Source organism: Lonchura striata, chromosome 8 (assembly GCF_046129695.1).
Source record: "Lonchura striata isolate bLonStr1 chromosome 8, bLonStr1.mat, whole genome shotgun sequence".
NCBI classification, from domain to species: domain Eukaryota; kingdom Metazoa; phylum Chordata; class Aves; order Passeriformes; family Estrildidae; genus Lonchura; species Lonchura striata.
The window spans coordinates 36142505-36169659 of record NC_134610.1 but is presented as its reverse complement, the minus strand read 5'-3'; the positions used below and the strand labels follow the sequence as shown (position 1 = coordinate 36169659).

Here is a 27155-nt window from a genome sequence, read left to right as displayed (position 1 = left end):
AGTTTATTTACTTACTCATTAGTTTGTAAACACCTAGAGTGGCTGAAAATATGCCTTCACTAGAAATGTTCAAGAGAAAATTAAGAGAATGAAGACAAAGATAGGCAGGCTTACTCTTCTGATGAATCATTTGCTTTTGTATTGATTTTGACAAGGTAATTTTCCTTCATGACAGCTTCCCATGCCAGGATTTCATTGTCCTCATTTCTTGAGCCTGGGAAATGTATTTGAAAGAAAAATACTTAATTTGTGTTCGAAAGCCAAGGTGCAAAGCGGCTGGGTCAGTGTGTGCATTCAGAGGTTAATGATTCCCTTCTCCACATCCTGAGCACTCACAGCCCCACTGCCCACCTGTGACTCAGCTCTCACAGATGTGACACTAACGCCTTTCACTGAATGCTCCTGGCAACCAGAGTCACTTAAAAACACAAAATACGAGCAAACATAAAACCCAAAACCCAACAAATAAGCAAACACAAAACCAACCCACAACCTTACAAGCTCCAGAAGTCTTTCTGTACTTTTTTTGAGTCTTGGTTAACACAGGTGCCTCTGCTTCAACAGGTACAGGATATTCTAGCAAGATCCCGTCTGGGTTTGAGCTTTCCATTTGTTTCTACATTACCCCATATTGGATCATTAGGAGTAACACTTCTAAGGACCATGATATATGATTTTTGATTGAACTGAAACACTCCAGAATGATGAAGAATTGTCTTCTCTAAGAAACATTTTATGATGGTGCTGTAAATTCCGGAGTTGATACAGAGGAGCCCACTTTGAGGCATCATAGTCTTCCAGGGTAATACTTCAGCATTTTGTCATGTTCCAAAAGGACACAATAAACCACAGGGGTTTAAATAAAAAAATAAAATAAACTGAGACAGAAGAAGCCCCAGGCTGGTGAATGGATGAAGTCCCTTTCTTCCACCCAGTGCTCCTCTGACCTCACAAACCCCTCAGCTGTTCCCCCACAATCCAACAAGCATCCCAACCATTTCCATAAGAGTTAAAGGGGAAGGCAGGATTTTACCACAGTCAATACATCAGTGTGCTTCCTCTGCAGTTCTCAGTTCCTATCATCAGCAAAACCACAACCATTTTCTGGCTCTAATTAACTCTCCCATTCTTTCAGAGCTGCAACATCAACTGTGCATCATTTGAGCAGGAATTTCTGCCACCCAACAGCTTCCCCAGCAAGAAATCCACGCAGCAATTTAGACAGCCAAAATGATTTAGTGCTAAACAATTTTATACGCCAAAGAAGGCCCTTCCTCCTAAACTGGTAACAAATCCAGCTTCTGCTGCAGGCCACCAGGCAGGTTACTGATGGATGGGAAAAAGCCTGTCAATTAATTCAATTTATTCTCTCTCAGCTGAGAAAACACTATATTTGCTGGAGAGGCAAGGGGGAAAGCTTGTTAAAACAATTTCTATCTGTGTCCCCCAACAGAAAAAGGATAAATAGCTTGAGCATTGACTTGTCACATTTTTGAGGTGGTTTGCTCATTTGGCTACATGGAAACTGTTTGTTCTCTTTCAGTCACTCCCTAGCAAGAAGAATGAATTACAAAAAAAGCCAAACCCACAACCTTGCAAAGCTGAGAAACAACATAAGCAGCCCTAAAGAGTTAGGATTAATCTGAAGTCTTAATGAGTTACACACACAAGGCAATTCTACATGGAAATGGCTTAGATAAGAGAGCACTGGATAAATATCACTTGAAAACTTGAATCTTACTGAAGAGATTTCCAGCAGCACAGTGGATTTGCATGACAGAGGTCTACATGGCCCTTGGAAATCTCCCAGCACAGCACAAAATGCCTGGAATAAGCACAGGATGCCACGTAGGAACTGCAATGCACCTGCTGCAGAGATGACTTTTGGGCAACAAGGAAAAATCCAACTCACAACAAATGGATGGCTCTTTGCTTTCTTTGTTACAGCAGCACTTGAAGCATTTCCTCAGCACCATGAATATGTAGGCAAAGATGACAAAGGGGAAGGGGATGGTCAGGCGACTGCAGTATTCCTGCACCAGGAAAAAGCGTTGGAACTTCCACACCTGGTCATTGTTCTCTTGCACTGATCCAACAGTGTAACTGATGGGAAAGAGAGAACACAACCAGGATGAGTTGGTCACCAAAGAGCTGCATCAGAGCCAGCAACAGAGCATTCCTCTACTGTACCAGGGCATGGTTTTATAGTCACAGAATCCCAGAGTAGTTTGGCTTGGGAAGGACCTTAAAGCTCACCCCATTCCATCCCCTGCCATGGGCAGGGACACCTTCTATCATCCCAGGTTGTTCCAAGCCCCATCTAACCTGGCCTTGGACACTGCCAGGGATCCAGGGGCAGCCACAGCTGCTCTGGGCACCCTGTGCCAGGGCCTGCCCACCCTCACAGGGGACAATTCCTTCCCAGTATCCCATCCATCCATGCTCTCTGGCAGTGGAAGCCATTCCCTGTGTCCTGTCCCTCCATGCCTTATCCCCAGTTCCTCTCCAGCTCTCCTGGAGCCGCTTTAGTCCCTGCAAGGGGCTCTGAGCTCTCCCTGGAGCCTTTTTCTCCCCAGGTGAGCACCCTCAGCTCTCCTAGCCTGGCTCCATTCCCTTTGAGAATCTCCTCTGGACTCATTCCGGCAGCTCCATGTCCTTCTGATGTTAGGGGCCCTAGTCATTCTGAAGGTAGTCATTTTTATTGACTAGGAGGTTATTTAGTTTGTTCTCCTCCTTAGAGAGTAATTTGCAAATGGGTGGAATTAAAACAGTAGAAAACAAAAAAAACCAAAAAACTTTGAAGTTACAAATAAACAGGAAAATATATGATTAGGAAGAAAATACTCCATGTACTTCTACTACCTCAGCTCTAACCAGTCTTCTTCTAGCCTAGACACATGAGAACAGGATGCTTCTTCACAAGATATTGTGTCTTATTAACTGAGCAGATAACTGCTTTCTTAGGAAAAAGCCCAAACCTAAAACTAGAATACTTACAAGAAATTTAAAAGCTCCTGAGATTTATAGTAGACGTATTAAGGACACTGCAGGCACAGATCAAACCCACAGCACAAGGCACTGTATGGACCCTGCAAAGCAACAACCACAGGTGCAAGCAGCTCCCAGGCTGCCTGACCTTTCAGTGTGACATTAAGTGGCAGATGGATGCTCCCAAAATGCCTCTGCTCAGAGCCTAATGCACCTTTATGTGAGATAAATGCAAACCTTCACCTGGTGGAGATTCTCTTTTTGTGTAAAAGATAGATGCAACTGGTGAAAACTAGAGGGTTTTTTTACTGGCATAACAGCATAAACCAGAGCATTTACCATCAGGTACTGTTAAAGTAAGTGTTCTAGCAAATATTAAAGGTTTTAGGGTAGGGCTGGCTTACTGCTGTATACTTTCCTTCATTGTTGAGAGGTACTTGCACCCTTCCTAGGGAGTATGAGCAAGCTTGTCTCTCCCCAGGCACAGATATGCTTTACCTATTTGGATGCCTTGCCAAAAATAGTATTTCTGATTTTCTTTAGATTCTAGGTCAGCCTGGGGAAGAGGGGTCAGAGCAGAACCTAAATCTGAGGCATTCTCAACTTATCACTCTCTAGCATCTCATCTCAGGCCAGGAAACACTGGCAGAGTCATTCAGCTGAGAGATGCTCTTGAGCAGCACCAGGAGTCCTGTCAATACTCCTGTTGCCAAAGCAACTTCCTGCCAAGGTACCATCAAATCACAAAAATAAACTTGTGGTCCTCAAGAAGGCTGGTCAGAGGTTTTGAGTACTCTTGTCATGAGTGTAAAGCAGAAAAGGACAAGGGCTGGGAATGGGAACAGAGGCACAACACCAATCCAGCTGCATTCCCAAGTGAGACATGAAGGCAACACACCCCCAAAATCTGATATGAGGAACTTCCCATGATTAAATCAACTCTGTGCCACAGCTTGCAGAGGATGCAACAAAGATTTCTGGGAGAAGCTGAGGAAGACATTCCCTGACCTTGCTGGTCTAGAGGTGATGGCACTTCTCAAGACAAAGTCCTTTTGCATGTCCCAGGGGGATGTGGCACATTGCCTGTGGTCTAAGTCAGAACAATAAATGGCAGGTCCATCAAATCAGTACCAGACTTATCCTCACCACACAGCAGCTCAGGTTAATAAAACCACAGTGTCCTGAAGAGTGATGATAACTCATCTACTCACTCTGCTGCTCAAGCAAGGTCACTTGGGCACCAACTCACATTTCGGTAAGGCTCTGACCCAGCATCACCCCCTGTGATGGGTTTGCTGGGGTTTGCACCACACCCACAGTGCAGAGGATGCTTAGAGATGGAGGCAAAGGACAGGCAGCAATCCCTCCCCAGGACACTGCACCAGTTTCCCCCAGGCTGCTGTGACAGATGCAGAGGCGAGGCTTGGCTTCCTGCTGTTTTCCAGCACTCCAGTCTCTTCCCCAGAGCTATGTCAGTGCAGGGATGACCAGGAAGCCACGGCTCCTTCGTTACGTACCCGAACATGGCCACGAGCAGGTTGACCAGGAGGATGTTGGTGGAGAGCATGTAAATGCACACAAGGGGAATGGTGATCCACTCTGGGAAGCGGGGCTGGTTGTTGGCATCCAGCTCCACGCACAAGGGCTTGGACTCGTTCCCAGAAAAAGTGCAGTGGTCGAAGTTGTAGGTGGTACCTCAGAGAGGGGAGAGCAAACAGTGAGCTCCTCGTTCTGCTGGTCCTGCCCTCATCCCTCCATTCCTGCTCCCCATTAGACTTGGAGGCAGGGGGCCAGCACAGGGCTGGCCAACCTTTAGAAGGACAGAACCTTTGACCCACCGAGGAGGGACCCCCCAGAAGATAAATACCATCAATATCATCAGGGTACTGGCCAAACATGGCCAGGTAGGGCTCGTAAATGACCGAGCGGAAGATCCACTCCCAGCAGTGCTCGTTCTTCCTCAGGATGCCTTGCCTGGCTACACCAAAGGCCACCATCCACACAGCAAAGAGGAAGAGGAAGAAGAAGACATCTATCATCTGAAAAGGGACAACAGGCATCAATCAGTGCACCCCTGCAGGTCTGTTGCAAGCCACACAGGGATGGCTCCTAATTTCACAACACACATGGTAATAACTGACCACTCCCATTCAGAGAACTTCAAAAATATTTATGCAACCACAAAAGCAAGGCATGTTTTGGAATACAGGATATCCCCCTGGCATCGAACAGGCTCCACAAAAGCCAGAACCAGGTAAAAAGGACTGTGGCTCACCTTACCCCTGTGAGATGAAAGCTTCTGAAAATGCCATTCTGGATGGCTTCCAACCAGCATTTACAGCCCAGACACTCTGGCCAATGGTTGCATGATATTCTAGCACTGTATGAGAGGATCCTCACCACCCTCTTCCTCAGGTACTTGTGTGATGGATGCAGTGGAGGACCAAAGTCCTCCTCCTGTACCCTCTACCATCACTCTCTTGTTTGGGGAATACGATGGGAGCAACAGAAATACCACTGGAATGTTTGAGGTATGGAAAACAAAAGCTACCAGGAAGCAAGTTTCCTCTTCTGGTCTTCAGTCTAATCCTTACTCTTTCCCTGGACAGAGAAAAATGCCCTACTCTTAATTAGGTCCCACTTAAATCTTAATTAATCCTGTTTAGCTGATTTAACTTGCTGCCATTATCAGAACATGGCAATTTCACTCTTAAGAGGGAAGGGGGAAAAAAAAAAAGTCACATCATGTATTTAGACTTTTGAATAGCTGCCAGAATCTTACCATCCTCTGCAGCATAATAATTTTGGGTCCTAGATTCCTGCTAACTGTGGAAATATGGATGAGCCTCAGGGTAAAAACTATGTAGTCCAAACAGAAAATTACTGTCCCGGAATACCAAGAGCTTTCATCAGAGTGAAGCCTGATGGAGATAGCAGAAGAAAACAAAGAGAAGCCTTGGTTGAATCATGCAGAAATCAGGTAAAAACACACTGAAACATTGAAATGGAGAGTGGTAGGTGAGAAATTAGAAAGCAGAGCACAGCTATCCAGGACCCCATCTAATGACAGGTGACAGAGATGGTTAATGCACACTCGGTTTATACCCTTTCTTCCTGACATGCATCATCATCCTGCTCATTTTTTCTCTTACCCTTAAAGCTATTAACAGCAAGGAAATTTGTACCTGGAGCTACTCCCACAGCCCTCTGAAACCACCACAGTGCAAGATCTGCTGCACTGCCCTGAGGCAACAAGGACTAAGTTACAGCTGACTGAACAATTACTTTGGAAAATGTGTTTCCATCATTTCTTTGCCATGGTTTTTAACTCACCCCATTGTGTAGAACAGCTTCTAGGAGATAATGACATTGTTAGGCTGCTGCACAGTCCTCTTAAAAATAACGCAAGGCCCAGGTGGTCATATTAAACAGCCAGTAACAGAAGCCACAAAAAATTCTAAAGATCCCCTGTCTTTTTTTTTTTAAGTCAACACTTGTCAGTATTTGGGACCTTCACAATGCGAATTCCATGAACACATTGCTCCCCAAAATTTAATTACAGGTTGTAGGCAAAACCCACCAAGGAAGGGAAGCAAAGCTGTAACGTGGACAAGGCACTACTACTCACTACTAATCACCTGAACACAATTCCTGCTATGAAGTAGAAGATTGCAAGGGTATCCATAACATTCCACAGGTCTGAGAAATACTTGCTGCCATTCATGTACCACTGGGAAGGAAAAAGAACAGAAAATAACCCCCACACAGCATAGTTTCTTTGTCCAATTAACATTTTGTCACACAGTAAATAACATCAGAGTTCAGATGGCTTTCAGTTTTCCCAGAAAGAGGGGTTTCATGTATCCAGCAATGCCACAAGTTACTGGCAACCTGTTTTTTTGGGTCTTGGTGTGACCCACGAAGCACTGCAGGGGGGAAGGGGGTAACAGTTTAAGGGTAGCTGATGCATCCTGGCTTCTCTCCCTTCACAGAGCTCATTCACTAATCTGCCCCCAGCTATATACACATGCTTTGGATGCAAGACCCAGATTTTTTTTTTTTTTTTTTAATTACAGAGCTCTCTATTTCTGAATTGCAAGTCTAGTGAGAATCCCTGCTCATTCCCAGACTGAGTGGTACAGCAGCCTGGATCCCAAGTCTGTGCAAGAACTAACTTCTGGAATCAATTCAGAGGTGACTCATAAGGACAAGAAGCTTCATCAGGACAAACCTCTGCCAGGTCTGGAGAAATAAACTGCATCCCAAATCATAACTCTTTTCAATTTCAATTTCCATTGAAATCAAAGTTTTGCAGAGTACTGCTCAATGAATCTCTAACTGACATATCCAAGGAAGGCAATTCTGTCCTTAGTAATTCTATGGGAAACAAACAGAAATCCAAGGGAGTTTTCTCTCAAGTGCTGTCTCTGCCCAGTAGCTCCTTAAATCAAATAAAACATCTGGGACTGAGGTGCAGCTCTCCAAATTCCAAGCAGTTTCTTCTGCTGAGAGGTGAAATGCACAGAGGTTCTGTCCAGATTCCTTCTCCACTGGAGAAAACAGGGCTTTCCTTCACACCCCCCAGTCCACCCACTCACCTGGCTGGAGGCTACCTCCATGTGGCTAAGGAAACAGCAGGGAAAAGGCCTCTCCAATTTCCCCATGGCTCAAAACAGGATTAGGAGCAGCTCCAGCTACTTACAAATCCCTGGGACCACCAGAAGTGAAAGCAGGGCTGAGCCAGTGGCTTACAGGTCAGAGACTGTTCCAGACCAAGGGCTGATTTCTCCCCAGAACTGGTTATCCAACTGCAGCAGCTACAGGGACCCCAGGCAAACTGCTCTTACTTTGTCTGGGATGTGAAAACAAAATCTGAGAGACCCCTCTGTTTTCCTTTAAATATAAAGGACACACACAACTCTGATGCAGAGTTAGACTAATGCACCCATGGTCTATCTCAGGGGAAGCCAGGGAGGAATTTCCCCAAGAAGTTTAGAGGATTGGGACACTGCTCTGCTTTCTGCTCCATTTCTCCTCCTCAGGAAAATGGCTTTGCAGCCAGAACACTGGCTGCAGATAACTTTAAGTCTTCAAATCTAGCTGCCTCCACTGCCAAATTGGTACAGTCTGGCTACCAGTTACTAACAGTAATTGCAGCAGTTCTACCTGCTCAGGGTAGTAAGAAAAAGGGACATTGTTAGGAAAATAAGGTTTCTATCCCTAAGGTTTTCCCCAGGACTTTTGCTGGGTACACACAGGATGTGCAAGGACAGGTCCAGAGACACCAGAACCTTAATCATCAGAAACAAACACTCCATTAGAGTTTTCATGGCAAAAGAGTCTTTTCCCCCATTTTCTTAGCAAGTAAAGTTGCCATAAACAGTGTTCCACCTTGACTATTAAAAAGGGAAAAGACCACAGTAACAGCAGCATCAGAAATGTCATCTGAGCTCAAGTAGAAAACGATATTGCAGGGTGGGATGATCCAGCAGATCACCCACAAACACTCATGACACGACTCAGGCCTTACAGCAGAATCAGAACGCAGCACCAAACCCACACACCCGCTGCTTTTTGACTCCCCCAGCATCCTCCCACATCTCCCAGCTCTGACCACAGACTGGCAGAGACCAGCTTGCCCAAAAGCCACCAGATTCCATGTGAAGTGAGAAGATACCAGCTAAGTGGCTGGCTATAAAGGCAGTCCCACATGCTGTTCCCCCATCAGAGCTGGTCCCTGAGTCTACATTGAACCAGCAAAAAGTGTATAGATGATTAAAAGCAAAATAAAAATGCATAAAGGTATGTAGATTACTAGTAACATAAAAAATAAAGGGGATGGAATGTAGAGAAGAGAGGCAGTAATGACTTCATCTAAAGCTTTGCACCAAGACAAGTGTGCTAAATCTAGCCATTTACTACCAACTACCTTGGCAAGCCAAGCATTCCTGGGAAATGCCTGCACCAGGCTTATCCTCTTGGTGCACAGACACTGCACTGCAGGGGCACAAGCAGGAATTAAACACCAGAGGAAAAAATCCCTCACTGGGCCCTGAGCTGCCTGAGCAGCTCTGCTAGGAAGTGGCTCTGAGCACCTGCACTGCCTTGGAGGGGGAAAAGCTCAAGGCTGTGGGTCTAACACTAAACTTTCTGGGGTTGCAAGCGCTGCCTACTTGTCTCACTCCATCACAAAGCAGAATGAAGACCAGCACGTAAAGGATGATCTCCAGGGCCGTGGGTTCCTTCTGGAAATCCATAAGCAACACGTAGGCGAAGAGCAACAGGAAAGCAATGTAGAAGATGACGTTCCAGGAGAAGACCACAAAGGGGGAAGTGAAGAAAGACACATAATATAAGAAGAGTTTCTTATTCTTCTCCACGGGCTTTTTCCTGAGGAATTAAAAGAGGGAAAAGGTCTCAAAGCATAGCTTTTAATGCCTAGAAACATCTGTGTTCTTAAAAGTGAAAGCGCAAAGGGCGCAAAGTCCAGCTCAGGATGTTACTTCAGAGGTAAAGACATCCTGCAACCCCTGCCTGGAGGCGCTCCAGTAAACTGGTAAATCTTCCAGCTTGGATGGGGCTTGGAAACACCTTGGGATAGTGGAAGGTGTCCCTGCTCATGGCAGAGGCTGGAACAAGTTAAGTTTTAAAGTCCCTTCCAACCCAAACCATCCTATGATTCTGCGGTCTTCAATCCAAGATCAGAGTGAAACCCAAACTGTCAAAAGCTCATTTGGCTTTTTAATACCTTTATCTAAGACTGGCTGAACACTAGAACAGCTTCCCCAGAATAGCTGTGGTGTCTCCACCCTTAGAGATATCCAAAACTGGACACAGTCCTGGGGCAACCTGCTCCAGCTGAACCTGTTTGAGCACAGGGTTGGACTGGATGATCTCCAGCCAGCCTTGCCCTAAGATTCTACAATTAATTAACTTGCTTTCCCTCTGAAAAAATTTCCCACTAATGAAAAGTCAATTGATTACCTGAATGAGATGAAACCACAGCCTATTAAAGGGAAAAAGAACAGGCACATTATAATCTTCCAGTTCTTAGTGTCTCTTGAAATCTCTCCATACCACTGCTTGGAAAGGAAATTCTGCAGGGAAGAAGGAAACACCATTATTTGTTGCAACAGCAACAAAATAACCTAGGAATGCTATTTTAGAACATTTGATTTAGTAAAAGTAAACCCCAAACTTTGAGATTTCAATCAAAATACTAGGGATTTCTTTTGCAACAAAACAGAAAGGTTTCTGCATCAGTAACAGCTCCTTAGGGCAGCCATGCTCCATTTATGTCATGAGGAGTTAAAAGTGAGGCCGAGCAGGACTTGACCCGATTGATAAAACACTTACAAACCATTGGATTATATGCAATGCTCATCCATGCTGGTCATTACATCCACACTGTGCAAGCCCAAAGCAGAAACCACTTCAGGCAGTCTTTATTATCCAGTTCATGATGATTTATAGCCCCAAGTCAAGATTTTTTCCTCCCGATTTACATTTGTGGGTAGAGGAACCAAGACCCCCTGTTAGAGCACAAGAGCTACAGTGACCTGTACACCTTTCCTTCACTGCCATTACCTGCACACCTGGCTGGGCAATAAACTGCTGGTCTCTGGCTTCCACTGATAGCTCCAGACAGTTGCTCCCTCCCCAGGCTTCACAGGAATAGGTCAGCAGCTGCTCAGCCAGTTCTTCGTCGTTGCTGTAGCACTCAGTGAACAGCTCTGGTAGAAAGAAGCAACTCCACATTGAGCTCTAACTTCAATTTCCCACCAATTTGTGTGCAAGTATATTTAGTGTAATATTTGTAATATCAAAGCATGTAGACAATAACCCTTTCCACATTTTCAGCACAGCAGAATGACTGTGCATCCCTTTACAACCCCACTTGCACATCTTCAACTTTTGATACAGAATTTGTGTCTGGATGGAAAACTGTAACATTAAATCACACAGAGCACTTAGTTCTGAACTAAAAAATTGAGTAAAAATGTGAATTCCTCATTAAATGACTCAGTAAATCTACTTGCTTCATCCTCTCAAATTCTGTTTGGCATTGCTCTAATGAATTATAGGCAGTCCAAAATTAAGAGCAGGGTTGAAAAAGAATCTGATCCTTTTTCACTGGGAAATGCACTGTTCAGTCCTTAGTGTATTGCTAAATCATTTGGCCTCAGGGATGTAGATACCTTTAAAAAAAGTCTATTTCAGCAGTTTTTGCTTTGTAGAATAAGAGATACTCTCTGGAAACAAGCAAGATATTTCCAGCATGGCCTTGAGCTGGTCCTTATAAAGTCACAGAATCATCAATCTACTTTTTACCTGCTACTTGTTCTCACTCCCCAGAAGTACTCCCTGAAGGGTGTTTTTTCCCAACCTGAATACTACCAGTACTCCTTAGGAAAGTTTCTCCTTTTCCATATTCTCCTTCCTGTTTGTGGGCACCTTTCTTCAGCCCTGCCAGTAGAGCTAAGGAGCTTTTCCTCCCCATGAAAGAAATTCTCCAGCCCAAAAAAAACTTCCACAACATGCACCCTTTGAAGCCAAATTCTTAAGACAGGACACAAAATTTCTACTGGGAACAAATGGTATGGAAGGAATTTCTAAGCAGTAAAATCACATGTTGACATAAAAGAAAAATATATTTAATGTTGGACATCTAGTTTTTAATTCCCTGGTCTCTGACCCTTCCCACTAAATTTCTAAAGGAGTCACAGAGCAGCCACTTACCTACTGCTCTTGTCTCATACTCATTAGTGAGCTCCTTGGACTCACCAGCAGCATTTATACCATTCTTCACCTTGGACATGTGTCCTGGTTTGTAAGATAAGCTTGTATTCTATTTGCCATCTGTTGGAGGTTGGGCAGGTTTGTTATCTACTCCAAGAACAATGGTTTGTTAATGGGCCATTGACTGATTCACTGCAGGGCTGGTAGCGTAACACCATCCCATTGTGAGATGCTCCACCCAGAGGGGGAAGCCAAGCACTCTTTTATTGTATAAAGTGGTACCTTTTGGGGGACAGAGCAGCTCTCTCTTTGCGGGATTTCCCAGAGAAGCAGCTCCTTCGGTGGGATTCCCAGAGAAGCGGCCGGAGCGCGGTGAGGCGGCGGCGGTGGAGCTCGGAGGCGGCCCCGGTGCAGAGGAAGTCCGGCTGCACTGCCACCAGATTTTCAGAGAAAACTATACCCTTCTAAAGATCACCACTTCAGCTGCAATTCATCAGCCACTGCAAGAGGAGCAGCTATCAATTCAACCGGACTGCTACCAACACCCCGAATCCTCAGGTTCTGGACTTTATCACTAGTTTTGTTTGTAGCAATTGCATTTGCGTTTTTAAATTGTTATCTAGTTTTCTCCTAGTAAACAATTGTTACTCCCATTCCCATATCTTTGCCTGAGAGCCTTTTAGTTTAAAAATCCTGGTAATTTGGAGGGAGGGGGTTTACCTTCTCCATTGCACAGGAGGCTTTTGTTCACAGACTCCTGTCTTGTCAAACCAAGACACCATGCTTTTCAGGAGCTTACTGGTCCCCAGGGCTGCCAAAGTGCAGCCTCTGGTCTGTGGAGAAAGACTAAAGTCATGCAAATCCCCCTGAGAATGGAACATGATCACAGAATCCTGAAACCACAGTGATCTGGGTTGGAAAGGACCTTGAAGAGCATCTCATCCCAACCCCTTGCCACAGGCAGGGATAGCTTCCACTATACCAGGTGGAATCCTTTAAACATTATCCTCCATTTTGCTCAGTTCCCAGTCCAGAATGATCTATTGGATTTTACAATCATTAAATTTCTGTCTAATCCAAATTAGAAATTGGATTTCCACCAAACAGCTGGAATCAGAATCCATCCATGCTGTGAAATGTGTGGGAACTCGGCATCCCAGCTTAGGCACAGATGACAACATACAATGGATATAGACTGCTGACTCACACACAACCTTAGGAAATGAAAGGATAAAGTCCACATCCAGACAAAATGGGCAATATAAAACCTACTGAGAGTCATCTAGCAATTATCTCTTGTGGTGTTGTGTTTGAAGCTGGACGTGGAGCCTTCAAAGGCCAATAAACCAAAGGCACAGAACCCGACTGTGCTGCCTGCAAAGAGAAATAAAGGAGAACTTGACTTACTTGCTCCCAAATGACTTTGGACAACTCCTTCTTGTTCTGAAGAACTGACCAAATAAACAGAGCTTGCATTGGGTGCCTTGTGACAGGACACTCCTCCTGAAAGAGAGAGCAAGAATTCAGACCTAGGCTCACCAAATGTTTTCAGCAGGAACAAATCCATGTCTGGACTCTCCTGTTTTTGTATTTTCTTTGTTTCACAGCCACCTCACCAATCCCTTCTCTCAGTTCTCTGCCAGTTGTCACACACTACTGTGAGCTAGGTTACATTTGCTATTTCTAGTAAAACCTTTGACTTTAAAGTATTTGACAAGAAAGAATCAGCCTCCCTGTTTTTCCTGAAGCTGGCAATAAGAATATTTGTGTAAAAGGCACTTTCTGCTCTAACCACTGCAGTCCAGATAAAACCTCACTTGCAGCAGGATCAAACTGCCCATCACTCACTGAGAGCTGGATCTCCATCTCATCCTTGCTGTTTTTGTAGTATCTTTTGAAACCTCTCCGGAAATCTTCCACCATCTTCCACACGAAGGTGAGGAGGGCATCATTATAGGAGTTCTTGGCAATCTGCAGGTTCTTGAACACCAAGCTGCTGAAGTTGTTGGTGTACAGCTCCCTCAGGACCTCAGTGGTGAGGAACTTCCGCAGATTCAAGCCGTTCTCCAGGAAGAGCCGGACAAATTTGGGCCTGTCTTTCACCAGGGCTGTGAACATCACATCCTGCAGGTCAGCAGACTAGGAAGAAGTGGAAAAGTAAATATTAGGGAACATATGAGACGTGTACACCTTATCTAAGGCCTGACATGTGGTCACTGTCACGTTTTCATCAGAATCAGTTTTTTTTCTGTACACGATTGCCCTGGCTGGATGGCCCAGAGCATTTCTGGCATGGGCAGATCACCTTTGCAACCACTGATCATACAATAGATCATCATGGAATGATGGATCATGGCTTCATGGAGTATCCCAAGTTGGAAAGGACCTGCAAGGATCAAGTCTGACACCCCTGGCCCTGCACAGACACCTCAACAATCCCATCCTGTGCATCCTTGAGAGCATTGTTCAAATGCTTCTTGGGCATTCCCTGGGGAGCCTGGGCAGTGCCCAGCATCGTCCAGAGGAAGAATATCTAGCCTGATCCTCCTCTGACACAGCTCCAGCTGCTCCCTAGGGTCCTATCCCTGTCACAGCAGAGATGGGAGCTGCCCCTTGTGAGGAAGCAGCAGCTCCCAAGGAGGTCTGACCTCTTCTCCAGGCTGAACGGAATGTGTCAGTGCAGGAGCAATAAACACCAAGAGGCTGAGGTGCTGAGACAGTGGCTCCTGCTGGGATGTGTCCCCCCTGCACTCACTCAGAAGGGGGCTGTACCTCCCAGTTTCAGTCCTGGGTGAAGATCTCATCGCTGGCCAGCTCCAGCTGGTTCCACTCCAGCAGCAGCTTCAGCTGCCCGTTCCAGTTATCCCTGTCGTGCTCGTTGGTGCTGAACGCTGCAGAGCAGGAACAACCTCTGGGTCAAGACCAGGCATATTTATCATCTCTGCTTCTCACACTGCCAGGACAAGACTCCTTCCAAGTGGCTCTTTCCCCACACCCATGCACATCTTCCCGACTGGGGGGCTGGAGGATGCTGGAGGCTCAGGGATGTGTTTATGGTCCAAGACAGGCCACAAAGGAGCTGCCAGGAGCACCTCATAACCAAGGTCAGCACAAGGCTTCCTTCAGGCTCCTCAGAGTCCTGCAGCCTCTACACAGCAGAGATTCTGCAGGATTCCTACCAGCATCCCTAGGGTTCTCCAAGCTGCCTTCCCCATTACCTGGTTTGGATCTTTCCCACACTGAGAGATCCCATACTGCTGCTGTAGCCTGCCCACACCCCTTCAGAAGAAGACAGGCTCCACACTGTGGCAGTAGCTTAGCTCTAGAGAGATAGCACTGCTCTAAGGAAACCTGTTCTAGAGAATAAATAGCCATTTCTTTTTCAATTTTTAAATCCCCAAACAAACTCAGAAAAACAATTAGTTGCCTTTGTACAGGGCAAAGGAAATGGCATTGCTCACAATTTCATCTCCAGCTTCTTCTATTTTGATCACAGTCAGTAAATGAGGGCTCTCAAGGACTTCTTTGATCTACAGGAAAAAAAAAGTGTTTCAAAGCTATCAAGGCTGTTTAGTAACAGATCTCCTATTAAAAAGAAATTTGCCACCACATCACAGAAAAGCTGCTTCTCATCAGTCCTGGGTTTTAACAAATCCAAACAGAAGTAGATAATGAGCTTGATTTTAAAGTCACCAAAGGACAACGTTAATTATCCCCTGAACATACAGCAAATAACTGTGATTCCCCTATGCAAATCATTTTGAACAAGATGATATAATCTCAGTAATTAGAAGTGATTCTTGAAAGTAGAAAAGATTGTGACAGCACAAGTTTCAACTTATGTCATGCAGTTTGTTAGCGAACAGTCTCTACCTCCTTGTGCTTTGTCAAAACCAGATAATTTTTCTCATAATGAAGCTTTGTAGAGTTAATTTCATTTTAGCACATGAAAGACAAATAATCTTGGCCATTTCTGATGCAGGAGGAAGTACACTCTAAAGCAGCTCAGCAGAAGCTGTGAGGAGTGTGGCCAGACAGGGAACACTGCCTTCAGCAGCTCCACACTCCACAGGGAAGAGATCCTTCTGGAACCTTCTTAACTTTCCTGTGAGCAGACATCTTCTGACTTGATTGCAGCCCCTGCCAAGGCTTTCGTTCCAACCCCTGGAGATTCAGAATTTTCCTTTTTTAAATCTGCACAGATGTAACATGGCAAGGAGCCCTGCACACCCCATATGTCACCAGACAGCAACACCCCTGACTTGGAAGCCACCAGCTGCTCCCTCTACTCTCCTCCCACAGCATCCCACACTCACCCACTTGATCCAGCTCTCAGTCTCCTCTTCTGAGAGCCTGGAAATGGTGCGAGGCAGGAACCTGAGCAAGCTCTCCTTGACACAGGAGGAAGCAAGAGTGCCTTCAGCCTCCACCAGGCTCGCAATGACATCAGCAATACGCCCAGAGCCTTCCACCACCACACAGGGAATCTTGCTCTTGATGGCCACGTTGATGGACTAAGGAGACACAGGGAGAGCACTTGAAGCATGACTGTTACTAGAGCCTGCTATTGAGTAAGGAAGCCTAGGGAACAACAGAAACCCACAGTCCACAGGAGTATTTTTATTATTAGCCACTGATGCATTACCAGTGACAACTCTTTAAAGCATCATCCATCTAATGAGAGAGGGCTGTAAAGAGCCCCAGAGAGACTGAGAGTCAGAAATTGCCATCCGCCAAATTTTCATAGAATCACAGAACAATTTGTGTTGGGAGGGACCTCAAAGCACATCTTGCTCCACCCCCAGCCATGGGCAGAGACAACTTCCAGTAGGCCAGGCTGCTCAGCTTGAGAGTGGATCAGCAGATCAGGACAACTGCCAAGTGGAAATGGCATTCAGGTCACACAACAGTGCTGCCCAGCTACAATCACTGCTGGTTTATGGCACAGCATTGCTCAGCTGGGACCCAGGGCTCTGGATTTATTTGCTGGAGGCAGAAGCAGCAGTGTTTTACAAAGAGATCATTTCTGTAGCATCACAATCTAATGTTACTGAAAGTCTCCAAGTAGCCACTTACATGATTTCACACACAGCAATATAGTACATGGATTAATAGCAAGACAAAAACCTGCTGAAATAATGCTGGAAGGACCATTAACCTTCCTGGTGCAAAGACCATAGGAGATGCTGGTTTCATTCGCATCACTATACTGAGAACAGTCACAGCATAAGCTGGCTGCCAGCAAATTGTACAAAGGGACTCGATGCAAGTTATCATCAAACACTGGAAAGACAGAATATCTATTAGTTAAGAGAGTTTTTTGAGAACAAAAAAAAAAACAACTCAGTCATCAAAACCGTGCGTGCATTCCTCCTGTCAACTGCAGAGCAGGTCTCTGACAAAGGCAAGGAGGCTTTTCTTATCAGCTAGATGAAAGTGGTTTTCTAAAAAAAGGTTCAGCTAAAGTGCATGTTTTACATCACAGGGAAATTTAAAACAGAAGCTTGGAACAGTTTTACTTCTCCCTCACTAATGCTGATTCTAGTCATCATGCACCAGTCACAGAAGCTGAGAAAGAGGGAGCCTTTCCTGGCCAGCACTGCTAGGACCAAGGCATGGCAAGGACAGACATCCAGAGCATGGACTCTGCCGAGTCATTGGGGCTGGTCAGAGACTCAATTTACTCCTTTAAAAAAGGCTTCACCTCAGAATATCTCAGTGCACTTCCAACACCAAGAAATAAAAATTCAGCATGACATAAACCAGCCTCAAGTTGCACCAGGAGAGGTTTAGGTTGGATATCACAAAATATTCTTCACTGAAAGGGTTGTCAAGGACTGGGACAGGCTGGTTAAGAAGTCACCATCCCTGCAGTGTCCAAAGAATGTGTGGATGTAGCACGTGAGGACACAGTTTGGTGGTGAACATGGTAATGGTGCTAGATTGACCTCAGGATCTTAGAAGTCTTCTCCAACTTCAATGTTATCTTGATTCTATGAAATAGCCAAGAGAGCAGCATGGACCCTGAACTGAATAATCATCCAGGTACTTCCCAGAGGAAACTCCTGCCAGGAATTATGCATTTGATTTAACAAGGCTTTTACTCATTCTGGTTAGGCAGCTACTAAGTCTGTGTTGTGTATCACTGCTTAACAGTGGGTCTGAGGTCTCAAAAAAATCTTTTTTTTTGGAATACAAAATCATAAGTCTGCACAGCTACAGCACCTGGCAGTCAGTCAGCTCCTTCAGTGGTAGCCAGATCCTTTCTCAAACATCAGCAATTTCGAGCTAAAAGGAAATGGACATATCCAACACAACCCTTTGAGCACAGCCTTCCTCTAAATCCTGACTGGATGCTTCATTTCATCTCAGGACCTCCAATTAACACTGCATCTGCATTCATCACAATTGGGCAAAGATAAAATTCATCATGTGAATGGAACCAAGCTTCCATGAAACATACAGGGAGGCTGGGATAACAATCTGGAATTTCACACTGATTCAGACCAATTGATTAACACCAGCAATGAAGAGGAAGCAGAGATCATGCTCTGAAATCACATTGTTTATCCTCCTGACAAGCCAAGTAGTTTGATCAACCTCAACAGTAACAGCACAGCTCTGGTGAGAACAGGAAGTAAGGCAAGCTTCTGTAAATAACAGCACTGTCTACTTAGTCAAATTTCTTTTGGAGCAATTTGTCTCCAATATTAGAGCAATGACCTGTTGTGATTCCTGGAAAGAAATAAAAGAAATTAACTTACGTTCAAAGTCTCCTTCCCACCACCTAGGGCAAAACACACGATTGGTGTGGGAACTTAAAATGTCTCTCAGACATTTTTGGAGGTTCCAGGCCTTGGTCAGAGGCATTCTAGACCCTGGCAGACAGCTGAAAAACAGCTGTGATTTTGAGTTTGAGCCATGGAATGAATTACCAACTTTGGAGGTGGAACAAGCAGTCACAAAAGGTTAGATAGTATAGTATAAGTAGTTACAAAGTAGAGGGGAAATTTTTTTTGTATTGTACAGGGGGGTTTTAACACATGTACAGGGGGGTTTTCACTTTGTACATGGGGGTCAGAAGTTCTAAGATGGAGGAAAGTGGGCTGATCCTGTTCTTCCTCCTTCTTTTTCCTTACCTCCATGTTCTTGGTGATGTTGGCACTCACAGATTGGTTTAGAGTAGAAAAACACTTGGCAACGTAGGTAGTAGGTATTGGGGAATAATTGTAAACATGTTATACGTAATATATCTTATAAAAGATAGCAGCAGCCCTGGGCAGAGGGAGAGACGAAGAAGAAGACAGCAGATAGAGAGGATGTCAGGGTGTGTGTGTGCCTCTACCCAGGCCGCTGATCAAACAGCCGCAGTCCAAGAACATAATCTGTTAGATAACTAGCAATAAACTGCCTTGAGACCGAACAGCTAAAGCTTGCAGAGTTTTTCTTTGGAAGCACGGGTTGGAGGAGGAATTTCACCACCATATGAGACCCCAGAGCAAGGCCGGGGTTCTCACAGATTGGGATCTTCCCATTGTAATTAGATTCTGTGAAATACATCAAAAGAAAAAAGCAGAGAAAATATTAAATCAATTAATGCAGTTTGAATAACTTACTTTTCTCGAGTACAATGAAAGAATTTCCAAGCAATTCATGTAAATACTAGTTTGCTGCTGATTTTCCCAGTTACTAACAGGTATTTTTAATGGAAACTCAGTTTTGCATAACATTCTGCATAGCTAACTTCAGACACCCTTCTCCAACAGCTTTTCCTTCTAGAAATCCAAATTTTTGCTATCTCTGAAGCCCTTAAAATGGAATTTTATTGCATTTATCTGCTCCTTTGACTATTTGAGTCTCAGTGAAAGGTTCTTATCACAAGCTCAAGACAAAGAACCTGAGTTCACATTTCCAATCGTAGAAGAAAGGTAGGAATTCTGTAAATCTAGGAGCTAGTGCTTGAGAGACATTCCAAAAAAAACCCCAAAACAATCAAACCCAAACAACAACATGCCAAAAAGTTTTTAAAGAACTGCCTGCTAAAGCCTTTGATTTTTTTTTTTTTTTTTTTTTTGGTAAAGAAGGGGGCGAAAGAGAAATTATTTAGCAGCAGGTTGCAGGCAGCTCAATCGTCCTCATAAATAAGTATTTTGGGAAAAGCCTGTGTAATTGTGCTCCAGCTACCTGGAATTCAGTGACAGGTAGGAGAGATATAGAGCTTCAAAGAGGAAGGGAAGGAAGGGCTGTGTGGCTGAAGTGAAGCATTTGCTGTGGCACAAAAGACACACAGAAAGGAAGATGAGGGAAGGTGTTGCTCCTGAAAGAGCTCCAGATGCATTGCAGTTCACACACAGATGCCTTGCAGCTCAGCAGCCACAGGATGCTGCCACTACTTTCTTATTCCAAGAAAATAATTGTGGATCAGCCCCAAAGCATGCAGAGCCAGGAGGAGGAGGAGGAGGATACCTGGGATAACCCGCTCTGAAATGTATTTCTCCAGCTGGGTCCGCACTTTGGCCTCTATGGTGGGGTGCCCGTGGGTGCCGTTATCAACCAGCAGGAGATGGGTGTGGTTGTTATCCAGGCAGTACAGGGGGTCTCTCTTCAGGTCATCCATGATGTAGTGGGCCAGGTAGCTCCCCTAGGGGCATGCACAGCATTTGAGCCAGGAATTCAAGGACAAGGACACGCCCACCCTATTTATGGGGTGGGACAATTTTTTAGATGTGCTCTATCGTGTTTGGTGGACAAGAGACAAAGGGGGCTACCCCAGTGCATCTGACAGGTAGGATGACAGTGTCAATGAAAATCCTAAACAGCAGCAGCAGGTACCGTGTGCCTTAGCTCATGGGAACCCCTACTGTGGAAGAGTGCACAGGGAATTCAGAGCTAGAATAACCATGGGAGTAGTTATTCCCTAAAGCAGTGCCAGACATGGAGTTACAGCAGCTGAACTCCCACACAGACATGCCAAAATCTGGCACAGCTGAAATCCTCCTCACCAGGCCTGATGTGACCTTGGACTAACTCAGGCATGAGAACATTTTACTTTGCTCCTGCTCTGAGAAGAGCACCCAACGTTTTGAGGCCGAGCCTCCTCTTTCTTTTCCCACCAACCCATCCATGCAGCACTTGAGGACGTGGTTTAATTCACATTGTGAATGTGGTGGTGGCACTGGGCTGACAGCTGGACTCTATGATCTCAGAAGAAGTCTCAGTTTGTCCAACCTTAACTCTAAGCTCATCAATGACTCCTTGAGCCCGTGCTCCTTACATCACTGTCAGCCGTGCGGATGAGGGTTTCCCGGTTGGAGATCATGCCCCAGGCCGCGATGCCAATGGCCACCACGTTCTCCTCAGAGCTGCGGCTGATGGTGTTGTCTCTGACCACCTCCCCAATGTACTTCATCAGCCCGTAGTGCATTCCCCCGGTGAAAATCCAGGCTCCTGGAACAACACTCAGTCACCTGGGGGAACACAGCCAAACATCCACCCTCCCACGGCATTAAAGACTTAACCCAAACCCCTTTCGTTACCTTGGGGGTTGGCTCTTTAATTAAGCACAGAAGAGATGCTACACAACTCACCTTATGCTATCACAGGCACCCCTGACTAAATCCCACTCGTGTTACTTCAAAACCATTCATGTCACATGTGTTCCAAGTGCAGCAGCTAAGCAGAAGCAAAATGAACGCTCTGCTCCCCCACAGACCCGTTGAGCTGCTACCTCTGCACGCCTGTTGTGCAGCAGTGAGGTTAACAGAGGCACAGAAGGAGGTGCTCACCCTTGGACTGGGCGATGTAGATCAGCCTGCTGAATATCTTGCGCATGCGGGGCTTGAGCGCGAAGTTCTTGGCGCCGCCGGTGACGGAGATGACGAGGTTTGGGGTTTTTAGGTGCCAGTGCTGGGTCATGAGATCATAGAGTGTCTCTGAGTCTGTGTCACATGACAGGCGTATGTACTTGGGGGAGAGAAAATAGGAGAACAAATATAGCAGGAGAGAAACCGAGGTGGCTGGCAACAACCCAGAGATTGCATTTTATTCTCTGCTGCACAGCTTAGCTTCAACAGCCAGGAGATGAAAGGCCAGGTGATGATGAAATCCTTATTTCTTCCTCTGAAGCACTTTTATCCTTCCCCTACAACCAGGCACCCAACTCAGCTTGCTCTAGATAAGGCAAGAGCAGTGACCTTGGGCTTCAGAGGAACTCTACAAGGATGAACACACCACCACTACAGCCACTAACTCCAAGGGTGCTATTTAAAGCTTAGATTATGAATGAGAGGCAGCATTATTGCAAGTGAACTAATAATAATGACAGTTGTATTTTGATTCACTAGCCAAATAAATTTGAGGCTCCATGTGAGTGGTGTCCCTATCACAACACGTACCCACTCCAGTGCTTCAAGTGTAAGACAAAACAAATATCCCAAGTCTGTAGTAAAGCTTGAATGCTCTACAAAGATGCCAAAAAGTAAGAAAGATTATCTGGCTTCAGGTGGACTAAACATGTCTCCATTTATGTAAAAGCTCCTCTGACCCTGTCTTACTTTGCTATTCAAAAGCCCCTTCACAGTTTCATCACTTTTGGAAGACATTTATGGCTGCACAAGCCAAATTAGGAGATGAAAAAGAGCAGCTTGGACCTGAATCATAGAGGATTTCATATTGATTGCCCAGTACTTGCAGGAGAGCAAAATGAAATATTGCTTTGAGAAAGAAATGTCCCCACCTAAGAGACAATGAACTTGAATAAAAATATTCATGTGCTCCAAGACAGGTTCCCAGAAGGAGTTAAAGCATTTAGGCCATCACAGAGGATGCCCAGGAGAGCTAAGGGACTCTCACAGCTTCTGCCCCAAGAAGCTTCAGTCACATGAAGCTTTGGGTGTTTTTGTGGAGAGGCTTCCCTATAGGAGAGGGGGGAGCTGCCAGGAAAAGAACGTGGTCAGCCCTGCCCACAGCAAAGCTGACAGCTCCACTGCAGCAGGTGAACTCCTCAGCTCAGCATCTCCCTCCTCTGAAGTACAAGGATGCCATCTCGTGGTACTGCTGGATGCTGCTCCCACACCAGGGCTGTGATTCAGGAAGTCTTTCTGGGGTTCGGGCTCCCAGAACATTAAATGCAGCGACTGAGATGCTCATGGATGTTACAGGGTCTGAGCAGCACAGCAGAAACGAAGAGCTCAAAAGCACGACTTACAGAGGGTGATATTTTACAGAATCCCAGAGTGGTTTGGCCTGGAAGGGAGTTAAAGATCATTTAGTCCCATCCCTGCCATGAGCAATTTCCACTATCCCAGGCTGCTCCAAGCCCCATCCAACCTGGCCCGGGACACTTCCAGGAATCCAGGGGCAGCCACAGCCTCTCTAAGACAAACTGTGCCAGGGCCTCATCATTATCAAAGTGAGGAATTTCCTCCCAATATCCCATCTAACCCTGCCCTCTGGCAGTGGGAAGCCATTTTCCCTTGTCCTGTCCCTCCATCCCTTATCCCAAGCCCCTCTACAGCTTCTCTGGAGGCCCTTTAGGCACTGGGAGGGGCACTGAGGTCTCTCTGGATCTGTTTGATTAGACATAATCTAATCACTAAGCCTTCTCTTCTCCAGGCTTAAGCACCCCCAGCTCTCCCAGCCTGTCCTCAAACCTCTTTATGGGTCTGTTCACATCTCATTTCTGCTCAGAACTTTTTAGGACTCATGTGTCACAATGCAGGGTATAAAACTTTCCATCCCTCATTGATAATTGACAGCAATTCTCAGGTCACCCCGAGTTTGAAGTCCTCCCTGCCGTGCATCAACAGAAAATACTTGGCAATCTTCAGAAGCAGCAGGTGCCTTGCTGTGTAGGGAATAAGAAGGGAATTAAGATGTGATTCCAGCCAACATTCCAATGGGATGGACTAGGAGACCTATATGCACACTCAGAGCAAAGACACAAGGAAAAAAAAAAACAAATGGAATAAAACTTCTGAAGTTCCACAGATATCTTACATCCCCCTCCAGAACTCTCCATCCTGGGAAATGGTCAATTGCTTATAGGCCTGAGCAAGCTGGTCTGTGTATATAAAATAATCCTTGAATATCACCCTCATTCACCTGCCATGTCTGGAAAGAGAGTGTATCTTTTCACTCCCATGACCAGCCTAACCAACAAGTAACACAGAAGGAATTATCCTTTGTTACCTATTTTCAGGGCTTGAAAAACCTGCTTCTGTCGCTTGTAGCCTATCTCCTGCCATTAGAATAAAATCCATTTCACCTTCCTTGCTTTTCAGGAGCTCCCAACAGGGGAGCTCATGAATATCCTTAATATTTCCACTTACCTTTCCTATTTTCCCCAAGTTTTCAAACTGAATGTCCCCAAAGGCATCAGTAGGAAGCTCCTTGGTGTGCTTCTTGTAGTTCCATTTTTCGGTGGTGTTAACCTGGGTGCCCTCTATGTGCTGATTTTCAGGGTATCCACATTTACATAAGTTACCCCTGAAAGAAGAGGGAATAGACACGAGACCCCTGAGGGATGCTGAGCACAGAAAAGGGAGCTCTGCCAGCAAGGAAAGCAGCAGGTGGAGCTACAGAACCAGTCGTGTGTGGCACTCTACTGGGATTTACCACCTGACAAAGCAGAGCAGAAGCTGATCCTGCTTCCTCCCCAAAAGCCTGCTTCTGCCCGGCACTGGGAAGTGGAACACACCTCAGGAACCAGGCTGTGCATCTCCTCTCCCAGGCAATAAGTGACAGGACAAGAGGAGAAGGCCTCAAGTTGTGCCAGGGGAGGTTCAGATTGGGTATCGGGGGGAAACAATTGCATGGAATGGGCTGTCAGGCATTGGTCAGGCTGTCCAGGGTCGTGGTGGAGCCATCATCCCTAGAAGTATTCCAAAATCACGTGGATGTGGCAGTTGAGGATGTGGTTTAGTGGTGGTGCTGGGCTGACTTGATTTTAAAGGTCCTCTCCCATAGCCCACACTCCTGCTTCCTCAGAGGACACAGAGAAGGGGGAATTGCTTGTCTCCTTTAGAAAAGTTTATTTTACTCTTCTGTACCTTGCAAATGAAACCAGCTTACCTTAAAAATATCTAGACAAAAATAACCCAAGCAAGTTTTGCAATCCTCTCCCAGAGGGCTTGCAGGAAGAAAAGCTGATGAGAACCAGCTCCTCAATCCACTGGTGCCTTGCCAGACATCCCATTTTTGGTGGCAGAGGAAAACCCCGAGCAAGACTTTCTGAAATGAGACTAATTTCCTTCCAGCTTCAGAGCAGAGTGGTGTCACACAGCCCTCAGAGCTCAATACTAGGATTTCTGCAGCTATATTAGTTTGATCATTTTTCTTCTGAGACAAAAAAAACCACCCCCAAACCACAAAACAATGTTATGGTCCTCAAACTAGCACTGCACTGGTACCTGTGCCTAAAAATGGGGCCAGTTTAATATTCTGTTTCAAGAGAACATCAGCCTGAGCAAAACCTAGTGCCTGTGTAAGGTTTGTGCATTAAATTTATGATTTGGGTTTAAAAGGAAAATTCAAATTATGCAAACCTCTGATGCATACCTTGTCATACACCAATATCAGTGCTGCATCCTTCAAGCATCTTATTGTCCCAGTTATGCTTCAAATAGGGAATTTGATATTAAACCCTGTGACAGAGCTGCTAGAAGATGAGATCCCTAGTTCTGCATCAAATTACTTGTGGAGTAACTCAAACAAGGGGACTGAGGTGAGATTGTACTGCTTGATCCAGACTCTGAACAAAAAACCCCAAAACTTTTCTCCCTGCCTTTGCAGACAGAAATACCCTCACGTACCAGCCCCCTGTTCTTGAAAGAGAAAAGTGTCTCCTTACATTGACTTGGTGTCTTTTGTAAAAAAGACACATTCTCTCTTCTTAAAGTTTTCTTGGATGAAGTTGGCCAGATCCAGGAAAATAATTTTTAGAAACTTATTTCTGATAACTTATGAACAGAAGATACCTCAGTAACAGCACAGACAGTGTGAACACAAAGATACTGCTTAAAACTCTATGGCTAACATTCTTCCCAATGGTAAAAAAAATAAAGATAAAATAGGGAAGACTGTAACATTCTTTAAGGTAGAGACTGTTTTAATTCAACACACAAAGACCCCAGTAGGAGACAAGAACAACTTCAAGTCCTCCTTTCTGGGAGCTCAGTGGAATGCGAAGTCTCTCCAGGTTGTTTAACCATTAATTCCGCTATTAACCTTGAAACTCCCTGGAGAAGCTTTGACACTCGGGGAATGCAAATTCATCCCTAATCTGCCTCTTCGAGCTAAGAAAGCAAAGACAAATTCTCACTTGCTGATGAAGAGTTGGGGGTTTTTGGTTTGCTTTTAAGTACAGCTTAGATTTGCAGGGCGAGATTTCACTGGGACACAAAGGGAACACGGGCGGCCACAGTTCAGTTTGCCCGTTTGACACAACACTTGTGGTTAAACAGCAGGTAGGAGAAGTTATTCCAAGCAGATAAAACATCACAAGCATTATATCCAAAACAAGGAAAATGGAAAGGAACGCATTCAACCGGTAAAAGTCACAAACGTGCATGACCAAAAACACAGAAGGAGGAGGAAGCACTTGCTGAAGTCCTAAGAATTGGTCATTCAGGCCTTCTGTAAACCCACCAGGAGCAGGGAATCTGCCAGACAATTGCTGGAATCAGCAGATCTTTCAGGCAGGAAGGGATGTTTAACATAACCATATGTTGTCTGCCTTGGCCATCAAGCTGCAAGAAGAGCTTGGGGTGGTTCTTTACACAGACAAATTTGTTTCTTGCTGCAACGCAGGAAAAGGTTTAAAACCAGAAGTGATGAAGAAAGCACAATAAAGAGCTACAGGGCTCAAAAGGAAGGCAATACACCCTTAGGGTTTCACTGTGTCAGCTGCTGCTTGAAGGTCACTGGTCAGGAAAATTTCTCCATAAAGGGGAAAGTGACAAATCCATCAGCATCCTGCTCCTGACCTGACCGAATTCACCACCACTGTAGCTGCCTCCCGAGACACCAGCATGTACCAGGTACTCACAGCATCTCTGCAAGCCACATCTATGCTGCGAGACATGCTGGAATAGAGGAGTCTGGAACTCTCAAAATTGCCATTTCTTCGGTGTCTCATGCTGCCCATGGAAACCTGGAAAAGCATGGTACAGGGGGAGATGGAGGCACACTAGACAACAGCAAGGGCACTTTGCACCCTAGCAAGGCAAGGAAGAGGTTCTTTGAATCCAGCATAAAGAATTAGGATGGAGATTATTCCTAAAGCGTGAAACAAACATTCAGAAAAAATATTTTCTATTATTTCATATTTATCTTTCCTCTCTCCAAAAGAGCTCCAACATCTTTTGAGAAAGGCACATACCTTAAGTGCCATCCCATTCAGTTCATTCCCATATTTTAACTCTTTTGTC

At 45.3% G+C, this 27155-nt stretch overlaps 1 pseudogene; it reads right to left on the bottom strand.

The window, feature by feature from the left end:
- LOC144246656 (transient receptor potential cation channel subfamily M member 8-like) overlaps positions 1–26890 on the bottom strand; it is a 29328-nt pseudogene extending 2438 nt beyond the window's left edge.
- Between the last annotated feature and the right edge of the window lie 265 nt (positions 26891–27155).